This window comes from Cyprinodon tularosa, unplaced genomic scaffold (genome assembly GCF_016077235.1).
Source record: "Cyprinodon tularosa strain WSP-4 unplaced genomic scaffold, ASM1607723v1 ctg493, whole genome shotgun sequence".
In the NCBI taxonomy this organism is placed as follows: domain Eukaryota; kingdom Metazoa; phylum Chordata; class Actinopteri; order Cyprinodontiformes; family Cyprinodontidae; genus Cyprinodon; species Cyprinodon tularosa.
The window spans coordinates 332,501-345,054 of record NW_024039222.1 but is presented as its reverse complement, the minus strand read 5'-3'; the positions used below and the strand labels follow the sequence as shown (position 1 = coordinate 345,054).

At 38.6% G+C, this 12,554-nt stretch overlaps 1 protein-coding gene across 2 annotated transcripts in view; it reads left to right on the top strand.

Annotated features, from left to right (window-relative positions):
* eml3 (EMAP like 3) overlaps positions 1–12,554 on the top strand; it is a 135,236-nt gene that overhangs the window by 31,642 nt on the left and 91,040 nt on the right. The window lies entirely within an intron of this gene.

Sequence of the window (12,554 nt, the reverse complement as noted above, 5' to 3'; positions counted from 1 at the left end):
CAGTCAGATTGATTCAAAGTTTTCTATCTAAAGAAAACCAGCTGATTGCATTGACTCTTCAGCAATCCCTCAATCTGACTGGATGATCTGGTGAACTGTAAAGTGACCTGAGATGACATGATGTGAATTGGAGCTATAGAAATAAACTGAATTGAATTTAAATCAGATTCCGTATTTCAGGCTTTTTGAAGATCCTGATTTCTAAATGAGTTTTTTTCCCATTTGCTTTTCTATAAACCCACCTCTACTCGCTTTATTTTCTGCTGAAAGCTTGAGCCAATAAACTGGTTTAGAGGCCTAAAACAATCCCAGTGTTACTCCTTTTAGGTATTGATTTTAAAGCTACCAGTTTGATGGCCAGTAAAACAGGCCGAGCCCATCCACGCCGTCCGTTAAAACCAAGCCACTAACTGCCGGTTTCCTCTGCCAGAAACAGATCTGGTGTCTTTTTACAGCAGCAGTGGGTGTGGCGCCTCCAAACTTCCAGCAATGGTTTGACATGAAACGGTGAGTACGAAGGAAATCCAAGCAGAAACAGGAACCACTGATTACTTGAGCTGGAATGAGCAGAAAAGTCCTCACTGCAAAAAATGAAAATCTAAATTTGTAATTTTTTCTTAAATTGATTGAGACACTTTGCCAAAGGAACAAGATAGTTTACATTTGAAATAATTTAAAAAACAATTGGACTGTCTTATTTGAAGTCCATATTATCTAATTATCTTATTTTAAGAGTAAAATACTCATTCTGTTGGGAATTTTTTTTTACCTACTCAAATTAAGTGTAAATACACATAATTTAAGAAATCTTTACTTATTTTAACTTGTTTTTGCTCAGATAGGTTTTCTACTGGGAATCCTCTGTTGACTCATAGATGTGATAAAAAAAAAATTATGAGTCATTTAGATAATCAGTTTATTTACATCCAGCTGTGAAGGTTTCCTCTTTGCTCAGATCTGTGAAAATAACCTTTGATTTCACATGTTTTCCTGAATGAATCCCTCCTTTTGTTGCCGGTTTGTTTTGTTTTTTTAAAGTAAAGCAGGACTGCTGGATAAACCAAACTAGTTGGGAGGTTTTTTTTCCGTTTTTTTTTCCTGAGGTCAAATTTAAACGGCCCCTTGGAGGAAAAGCCTAACTTCCTGTATGGCATACCTTCCTGCTGAGAGATGACCATTTAACAATCGCCTCTTTTCTCCACATTTCTCTAATTACTGCAGGATGATCACAAAAGAAAATCTTCAAGACGAATTTTCTGCTTTTGGTTTCCTTAAAAAAAAAAACAGACAACAGACTTGTACTTTTTTCACGTAAATATTCCTGGTATTTAGATTTTATCTGGACTTATATGAATCAAAGAAACTTTAAATATTCTAAATATTTCCCTACCAATGAGATCCGCTGCCTTTTGCTTCCTTTCCACTCATGGAAATGCCTGAAATTGTAATTCTCACTCTTTGCAGTTCTGACAGCTTTGCTTTGAGAATTAAAGTAAAATGTTGGTTTAATCTTTCCTCCACGTGTGCATGTGTGAGGTCAGACACTGATGGGGGGGGTGAATGTGAGCCTCCAGTTCAAACAGGAGCATCAAAAACTGTTTTGACTGAAATTTAAGGGAAAAGTTCGGTCAGCAAGGAATAATCAATGGATCATTATTTATACCTAAAACTAATACGTTAACGATGATTTAATGAATTTACCATTAATCAGTTAAAAAAAAAAAACTTTCATTGCGATCACTGAGTCTGGGAGCGGCCATTTTTGCCCAAATATAGTAACCCCTCCCTTCTGCCATCTTCCAGCAGTGACGTCACGGTGCGGTAAGCCTAGCGCCATTCTCCCCGCTTTACAAGCTAAATCAATGGGAACTACTAGACAAATCTGCAATCAACAACAATTATTGAAGATTTCCAGAGGACTTCACCATTGAAATTCACCAGAGCTATAGTGAAACTGACAATGCCCACGTGCATGGCAGCTGGATGCTGGAATACATCGGGTAAAAGTGAAAAAAAAAGAGTTATTCCACCTTTCTGATTCCTGATCCTCCACGGACGGGTTGGTCGTTGGATCGCCAACTTGAAGAGGGAGGATTTGCCATCGAACTTCTGGCCAGAGAAAAAACCCGTAATATGTAGCCAACATTTGGAAGAAGAATGTTTTCAAGATGACTTTGATAATAGCGCGTTGTGACAAACACCAGATACAGCACTGGGACTTGATCAACAGCCGATACCGCACCGTGACGTCACTAACCAGTAGGTGGCAGTAGTGTTCTTTGACAAACATGGATGCCTCCAGTAAAGCACATTCACATGGAAATTACTCTGAATTAAAAACACTGATCATTTATTGAACAGGATGGAATCATTTCAGATTTAAAGAACTTTCAGAAGTTTAAATTCTGAATATGAGCGACTTTTCCTTTAAATCCAGCATGTTCGAACCTAGAGATGCACTGATTCAATCCTGGTATCGGCCTGATAGGGAGTAAAATTCTAGATCAATATCAGTGAAAATAGGCTCCATCCATTGGGGCATATCTACTCAGTCTATTTCTATAGCACAGTTATTCATACATATAACAGCTCCTTAAAACTCAACAGTACTGATGATAAAATTAGAGCTCTGGTATTGGATCAGATCCTCAGATATCAAAACTCCTGTAGCAGATCCAGATCAGAGAGATTGATACCATTTTGAGCATTCCAATTCCCTTAGCAATCTGTGAAAATATTCGATTCCTTATTGATTCTGTGAAACGATGAACTTGTTAATTGCACGGTGACATTCGTCTACCTTCACTTGAGACGTTCTACTTCTCTCTCCTCACAGTCATCTAAATCTAATGGAGAAGGTATCCGTTTAATGAAAAAAAGCATTACTGTACAATGAACTCATCTCCCCCTGATTTAAATAAACGAGTGTCACCTTTCTCTCGCTCCCTGGACTGCGGAGCAACTTTGTAGCGTGTTTAATAACCCCAAAGAGAGGTAGGAAACTGGTTTATTTCCAGAAATGGCATCTGATTTACTAGGAACCACATTAAGCACAGCCAGTGATATAAAACTAGCTACTTAGCACCAGAGTTTCCTTCCATGCTGGTCGTACTTCTATCCGGAAGCATCAAAAACACGGCATTCGTTAAAATGTATGCCATGTTGTGTGCGCAGATGTTTCTGCATGTTGGATCTATTTCCTCTTGCGGATGTTATTGCCGCTTTACATACAAACTTTCGATCGGTTTACCCGATGGGGTGCCATTTTTTTGTTTTATTTTCTAGAATTACGCCTTCCTTACTGAATGCCGTTTGCATGACTTGCGTAAAAAACGTGACGTAAGTCGTGCTGCCCAGCGCTAGCATGTGGTGCTGCCTGGAACCGTTAAGAGAACCGTTAAACGAGCTGCCAAACGATGCCTTGGAATTGGAACACATGGAACCGGTTCTGAACAGGAACCAGTTTTCGATTCCCATCCCTAGAAGTGGGATTATAATCTTAGGCCCCGTCCACACGAAGTCAAACCCTGGCCTAAACGCACATATTTTTCAACAAACCAGCCTCTCATCCATACGAAGCCGGCGTTTCGGGGGTCTGTAAACAATATTTTTTTTATCAGGCCTTCAGAGTGGGAAGATTTTGAAACGCCGTTTTCGCGTTTCCATCTTTAAGCTCTAACCGCATTTTTGTTTTTTACACGCATGCGTCATAGCGTCGCCTCTAAACACGCATGCGCGACACAGTATCACAACAAACTACTCACCCTGCTGTCGGGCTTACAACAGAATCTTCTTCTTCTGGAATATCTCCAGGAAGAACAGAGCAATATCGACGACATAGTTCAGCACCTTAATTTGACTGAACCACGAAAATGGACCCGCAGGGCAACCATGTATAAATATTAGTGCGCATGCCTAACATTTCGTCGCCTATTTTTGCTTTGGCACCACAGCGCCACTTACAGGCCTGGCATACATTTTGCAGCGTTTTCATGCATTCGTGTGGACGATCACATTTATTTTACGTCTCCGTCTTTACGACAAACGTTCTGGAAAATATTAGCGTTTCGTGTTCGTTTTGACTTCGTGTGGACGGGGCCTTAGTGAACTGATCAGTCTGCTTTCTAGCTTAAAGGTACACTATGCAACCGGTGTTGATTTTCCAGCGAGGCTCCCCCCAGAGGGCGAAAGTAAAAGTGCACTGTCGTAAATATGCTCAGCTGTTCTCCTGGTTTCTCCGTCAAGCCAGGCGTGGTTGTTTTGAGTTTAGCAGACAGACGAACGCAACGAATCACCATGTCTACTGCGGTAAGTGACTATTTTGTTCCAATTTTTGAGTTTGAAAATTCTCGCTGGTTCCGCCATGATAACTGCACAAATATCGCCACTGCGCTAGCAACGAGCATGCCTTTCACTGGGGGCGTGTAGCAGTTCTCGCCGTAAAGCAAGACTGACTCTCGCGATGCACGAGACTTCTGAGCCTGTGGGGGCGGGCCGAGGGCTCCTGCAATTGCAAGTACGGTATTTTCCCCACAGACCACCAGGGCGGCCGAGAAAACCTTTGTTCGACCTGAAATGACTCATTTAATCATCCAAAACGTTATGGAACACATTAATTAACTGAAAAATGTTGCATAGTAAGTATGCCTTTAACGGTATAATGGAGGATTTTTTGCGAATCTTCGAAAAGACCCGCCCTCACACAAACAACCCTGTACCTGCTCCAGAGAGGGAACGCCTATTAAAAACGTGCGAGAGCGTGCACGAGCCCATTTCTCCTCGTGCACACTCGGTTTAAAAGTGGCTGTTCTCAAAGCTCATACAAGCTCACTTTCTGAGATGAACTTTGGACTTTCTCATTAATCGATATCTTTCCTGTACATAGCTCCGCCCCTTTCACAGGTATTGGCCCTACCCCCCTATGCAGGGTGAAACTCTTTAAAGACAAAGGGAAGTGAAACTAGAATAAAAAAGCCCTTTATTATCCGTCAGTGGGGAAATTCTGGTGTTTACTGCAGCAAAATGATAGAAAAAATGTTAAAACAAATATATAGACCTTAGAAAAATGTCTAAGAATAGCATGATAGTGAAGAGTTACAAGATAAACAATAAAATACTGTATTGTAAAGTGTTTTAACAATATAAAACTGCACCTGGAGGATAAATAACCAATATGCAGCTATGGACATTTTTACAGTAATGGATATTTGAAAATAGCAGCAAAATCAGAGATGTTGCTGCATGTTATTTAACTGACTAAGAAAGTAGAAACTGTGCAAAATCAGCCTGAATGGAAGAACTGATTGAGGTTTTTGGGAACAGTGGTGGTTATAATCTACCTTTATAAATGAGTATTAAAATACCTTTGGCAGGTTTTCAGCTTAAATGCGACCATGAAGAAGTGAACTTGACTTCTTGTTTATAAAAAGCCTCTCAGTAGAACGCAGACGTAGAAGAAAGGCTGAATTAAGTCGGAGGAAAAGGATCTCAGCGGCCTTCAATCTTTGTTTCACATCCTGCTGTTTGGAAATGAATCCTAACCAAAGTCTCCTCTGTGTTTGCTCATGTATCTCCGAGCGTCGCAGGGAAACGTTTTTATGCGTAAAAGACTTTGGGCCGTTGATGCTGCACAGTAAGACAGGAGTTTTTCCTAAAAAACCCCGAAGCAGGAGGCCGGCGAGGGGAGCAGAGGTCTGCATGTGTTTTTGTTTTCCTTCCTCATTCAATCATCTGCTGCACAAAACGCTGGAATGTGTTGTTTATCATCCCGGCGGTTTGCTGAGGACTTGTTTATCCGCTCCGCTTCATTTTTCTTTATTTTTTTTCCTCCTACAGATGGACAGGCTCTCTTTGCTAAGCTCGGCTGTTCTTTATTTTAGAAATATAGCCTTTGATTGGAGGGATGCACCCATCTTATACTACAACACGTAAACATGATAACCAACATGTGTGTTTAACAAAAGGCATCTTTAGAGTAGTATAAGGTCATCAAAGGAATCCAGAAATACTGTAAATTACGTTAAAGGGACAGATTCAATTCTGAAAAATAAACATGCAATTGTAATGAGAAAAAAGTATTCAGCTATTGTCATGGTCTTGGTTCTGTTGTACTTTACTTTGCTCCTTGTTTTCTAGTTTTATTGGTTTAATTCCTATTTTGTTGTAGTTTCTAGACTTATGTTAGTTCTCAGGTTTTTCTTTTGTCCTCTTGTGTGTGCTCCTTTCCCCTTGGCTCCCTCGTTATCTCCTCTCACACCTGCTCCTTGTCAGCTCGTTAGCCCTCGTCAGCTACATATATTCTCCCTCTGCTCTCACTCTTTGTTGGTTCCTTATCTTAGCTGTTGTCCACCTACCTCGTCTCTCCCTGGCTCCTCGTGTTTGGTTTCCCCAGATGTCTCCATAGTTCTGGTTTTCTTTACATTTTTAGTTGGTTTTTTGGATTCCTGCCTTTGTTTACCGTTTCACTCCATTAAACTACAAAGTCTCCTCAGTAGGGATGCACGATATTGGGATTTTGGCCGATATCCGATATGCTGATATTTAAAAACTCATGTAGCCGATAACCGATATCGATACCGATGTTAAAGCTGGACAAAAATAAGTAGTCATTGAAAATAGCAGTTTTGTTATCCATTTCTGACACTTTGAAAAAATAATATACTCAAAAATATTTTCATATGCTGATATCAAATAGATTTTTAAAAATGCGGTATCGATCTATTTTACTTTCAAAATCTTGTAAAATTTCATCGTTCTGTTACAAACTCTCGTGATATTTTGCAAATTCTTGTGAGATTTTGTTAGTAAAATAGATCGATACCGCGTCAATATATCAACATATAAAAATATGGCAACATTTGGTGAATTTTCGGGGGATTTCGTAGCATAACGATGACATAAAGCAATATTTCATTAGTAAAAGAGATTGATATGGTGTTTTTAAATGGCAATATATCAGCATATGAAGATATTGGGATATTTTAATGGATCAATATTTTTTCCCTCGTCTTTAGAAGTTTGTGAGGAAGAAGAAGAAGTAGTATTTTTTATTTTTTTTTAGACTTTCGAAACTCAGAAGCTGATCAAATATCGGGTTAAATATCGGTGGGGTGGCCGATGTCCGATATTCAGTTTTAAGGCCGATACCGATAGGGGGCCGATTATATCGTGCATCCCTACTCAGCCTCTCTGCATTTGGGTCCTCAAACCTCAACCAAACCTCGACAACTATTCACTTCAGTGAAATAAACAGAGATCGATGGATTTCACTCAGTCGGCACTTTTATTTTTATCTTTGCAAAGAGAGAACACTTCATCATACGGCCCTTACTGCACGGTAATCAGCCCTGTTCTGCCTGAGCAGTGTTCGTTCCTCTTTAATTACAATAATGGAAAGTAGTCAGAGTCAAAACGAATTACAGAAACTTTGGTTAAACAGTAACATGTTGTGAGTAAACCTTGAGAAAGAATCTGGCTTGTTGAATAAATAAGGTATGTCTGACGCAGGGGAAATGTTTGGCCTTGCAGGTGAAACAGGCTGAGTGAAAACTTTAATAGTGAGTAAATGGGATAAATTAATATATGAAATAAGAGAAATAGAAATGTTCTGTCCACAGCAACTATGAGTGTATTTATTAAATTAAAGAGGGAAACATTTCCTGCTGCTCAAGAGATTTTTTTAACCCAACTATTTATTATTGTAACAGATTCTTCTGCCTCTTGATCATTTAAATCGAACTTGATCTAGAATTTTCCTCAATGTCGGCATCAGTACAGATATTCATATTCATTTCTACTTTTAATTACATTCTTAACCGTCTAATACTGTTCTGTATTATATACATTTATTTTTGATCATACACGTCAAAAAGCATAGAAAGTTTTTTTTCCTTAAAAAAAAAAGATACAAAATAAAACCGATATTTTCTCACACTACGGGTCATGAAAGAGTTAGACTTGAGGCTTGACTCTGAATCCTAGTCTCAGCGACATGTTTACTCTGAAAGGCTGGTTCATTACCCACAACTTAAAGGTATGGTGAACAATCTTTTATTTCCGGGTGGATCATCTCAATAATTGGTCCTCCTAACTGTCAATCATTCTGGTGATATGTTTACGTAAGGCTGTCCTACGCGCTCGTCCCGTTAGCTATCTTTTTCTGCGCACTTTCAGGCGTATATCTGTGGTGAGCTACGGTTTCAGACAGTCATTGAAGCTCACCTTTCTCACCGCCATACTTTGAAAATGGCCGACGGTCGGAAGAGAAAAATTGTCCACGAAGTGTGTGAGAAGAAAAGAAAGGCCTCAGAAGAGGCAGATATATCCCAGAATGCTTTGCGCTGAGAGATCTCCTCGCTGAGCATTATGGGATTTGACAGCAGCAACTAATAGCAAAGATGGCGCAGGCACCGCGGAGGAGTTACGTGACCAACGGGGAGTAAAGGGGGATTTAGGAGGAAAGTTTTTTTTTTTTAGACCCACCCGTGACTAATAGCTAATAAACACGTACGAGAGGAAATTGTCTATATATCAAACTGAACAATTTTTGTTCTATACTTCATAAAGCACTTTAAATTTAATATGGAAAAATGTTCTATTTTATTTTATATATACATTTCTTTTATTTAAAAAGTCAATGAATAACATGGATGCATAAAAACCTCATTTTTTATTTATTCTTAATTTCTGTTTACAGTAAAAGATAATTAATGAAAAATGGCCAAAAATCGCACTTTGACCCAAAATGGCTGACTTCCTGTGGGTTTTAGGGCATACCTCCAAAAGACATTTTTTCACGATTTGAGGATATCTACCTGTGTGCCAAATTTCAAATCTCTGTGACTTACAGTTTCCCCCAACTGACGTTAGGGGGCGCTGTGGTGTAATTTGGGGGTGGCCATTTTGGATTCCATTATAGACCGGCTATTTCACGCAGGGGACAATTTACTGCCACGTTTTCCTGAGTTTTTGAATATGGGAGGTCCCCGTGAAATGCGTTCAAAGTGCTACAAGAATCGTAATAATAATAATAAGAAGAAGAAACTTTCTAAATACAATAGGCTCTTGCAGCCTTCGCTGCTCGGGCCTAATAATGTCTCCGGACCTTTACTGGTTGTTATTTTTTTATTCTGACGCCGCTGATTTTTAATTGGTTACCCCTGATCTAATGCATGATTTAAATATTTAAAATACAATTATATCATAAAATGCATAAATAAATAATTAAAAACAGATTTAAAATGGTGAATTTAAGTAGATGTCATAAAAAAAATCTGTTACTATTATCTGTTAATAAGTACAATTACTTTATTTCTAAATAAATATAGAGTGAATAAACTGCTGTTGAGGTCTTGGATTAGAAAATTAAAATTAAAGCTTGACTTGGCTTAGACTTGGAAATAAAGTGTTGACATTGCTGTTAGGATTATCCAACAAACATTTATTTTTAAGTTCGACGGCATCGAGAGATTTTCTACTAAATGCAACAAATAGAAATAAGAGGAAATCTGATGTAGCTTAAGAAAAATGACACGTTTAGTCTAATTCCGAGTCGGACGCCAAGTTATGTGACTTGTAGTTAAGTTGTGAGAATATCTGGTTTAAGCTGGAGGCTCATGACCAGCAAAGACCAAACAGGTTTTCCTCAGAAGAGATTTCAGACATTCATTTAACTTGCAAAGCATTTGGCAACACAGACGTACTCCTCAGATTGTTCTGCCATGCAAAGGACAACTCTCTCCTCTGATAGTTTGACTGAATTCAAACGAGGTAATAAACAGAATAATAACACAATAATGTACAGAAATAAATTATGTAGCTCTGTCTGCCAGCTGGAAAACAAAAACTGATTAATTATAGCAGAAATTAGAGCTGCAACTAACGATTAATGACCTGTTGATTATTTTTACGATGAATCGATTCATGGTCCGATAGCCAAAGATTCCCTAAAGTCGTAGGGAAATAATATTTAAATATTTAAAAATCTTTTTTTTTTTTTTTTTTTTGCTATGTTCTCCAGGCCAGTTAGTTCTACGTCAGCCTGAACACTGAAACAAAGCTTCGGTTAGACTCTTCTAATCTCACTGGAAATGGAAGTCATTTTTTCTTAAAATAAGTGCATTTCTTCTTAAATTGAGGAGATTAAAGAGATATTTTGCCAATGGAACAAGACAATTTAGATTTAAAATAAGAAAACACAATTGCATTGTCTTATTTCAAGTGCATATTATCTAATTATCTTATTTTAAGAGTAAAAATACTAATTCCATTGGCAAATTATCAAATTTACCTATTCAAATCAAGGGTAAATACACTTAATTTAAGACATTTTTACTTATTTCTAGATCATTTTTGCAGTGCTCAGCTTTGCTAGAGTACCCAAAACTGGCAAACACTCTGGCGTCGAGGTAGTGACAGCCAGCTGCTCAAATACTCCTCCGGTAATGATCCAATGAGGAACAAGGCACCACCTGGTGGTGGAGAGAGAAAAACACAAAAACAACCCACACAAACTGGATTCCTAACAGAGACACAAGAACCTTCACACTGCAAAAACAATCTAGAAATAAGTAAAAATTCCTTAAATCAAGTGTATTTTACCTTAATTTTAGTAGGTAAATAGAATGATTTGCCAATGGAATGAGCATTTTTACTCTTAAAATAAGATAATTAGATAAAATGCTCTTGAAATAAGACAATGCAGTTGCTTTTTCTTATTTTAAATGTAAATAGTCTTGTTCCATTGGCAAAGTGCCTCACTTACCTCCTCAATTCAAGAACAAATGCACTTAGTTTATGAACAAATTACTTATTTAGATTTCAATTTGTTGCAGTGCATCAACGGTCTGGAATAAAATCCTGAGTGTTAACCTCAAACTGGCACATTTGAGATGTGCAGAGGTAACACGCAACCCTGTACTTTTTCTATTTAAGGACTAATATTTCTGAATGCTTGGTAAACCCGCTGTGGCTCACTGTAATTACTCCTTCTATGATGCACCTTTGTTACCTTTTATCCACAATCAAAAGCTGGAAGGTTTGCATTTACTCACCACTCCCTGTTCACCACAATGGTGAGGGACAAAGTCTACTTTGCTGGCAATTCAGCTGGTTTTATGGCTTTGTAGTCGCTGGAGGCTTTTAGTTTCACTTTATAAAGGCCAGAGATGGAAGCATGGATGAGAAAAACTTACCAGAGAGTTCAGTCTGATGCTTAGGAGTTAATCTCTCCCAAAAGAAAATGTAGTAAAGCAGCTAAGCACAGTATATACGTATATATATACATATATATGTGTCTATTAACAGCAAAGAAGTTTGTTGTTATAAACCACTGCCTTCAGCTCCATCAGAACTTGGCTCTGTGTCTGAACTTTAACATAAATGACTTTGATTATCCTTTCCTCTAGTATTTTAATGTTATCTCGTAAAACTGCAGTATCAGGGATCCAGTTTCATTTCTATAAAATCAAACATTCAATGCTGTAATGCTGGGCTGAGGTTTGCCAGCACTTTTGCTGCTGCTGACATATTAGATTTCAAACGGAGTGAATGAAGGAGCCTTACGCAAGTCTCGGCATGCTGTGATCATGATTCAATCTGGACCTTCGTTATACTTTTACTGCAGGGTATTTCATCAGCACTGCTCTTACGAAATGCCTCTGGCTGTTTTTTGATGGAAGTGAGCGGATTATTCTGTCAGCAGCGATGTCTGTTTTGCATTCCTATGTCCTGATAAATCCTCACAATAAAACCGTGTACAGAGGGAAGCGCGCTGGGAAGCCGACTCAAACAGCTGTGACATCAACATCTGGTGACAGATAACGAACGAGGCGCAGCGTGTAATCAGGAAGTCGTTTTAGTTTGACGCGTGTTGAGTAACATCCACTTTTGAAATTCCCTTGACGTATATAGTGTATATGTAATTATTTTTTTTATTATTTTGTCCTCCAGTAAAACTTTTATAAGCTCAACAGTTTGTGGAAACGTAAGAAATATTTGTAAGATTAGTCAGATAAAGACGATTCTAGTTTTCTTTGGAAAACAAATGAAGTGTCATCAATGAACCACTTTGACCTGATGATGATGATGATGATGATGATGATTCAAGTCAGTTTATTTCTATTTAGCCTTATTGACAACACATGTCATCTCAAGGCACTTTCCAGTTCACCAGATCATCCAGTCAAATTGATTCTTGCATAAGCATGCTTGTAGCGACAGTGGAGAGGAAAGACTCTCTTTAAACAGGAAGAAACCTGCAGCAGAACCAGGCTCAGTGTGAGTGGCCATCTGCTGAGGCCCACTGGGGTTCAAGGAGACAGAAGCAGACATAGAAAAAGAAGCATAGATACAAAAAGCAACTGTAAAAAGTGACCCCGTCCAGGAAACACACAGCCAGGCAGACGAGCTCCGAGCCAGCTCCCATGTCAGAGGATGAAGAGAGCACATCCAGTTAGTCACAGTCAGAGAAACAGGACTACACTGGAAAACAGGCCAAGCTCCAACATCTAGAAACAAAGGTGTTGATGGCAGCAGCACAGCTGATATTTCTCTCC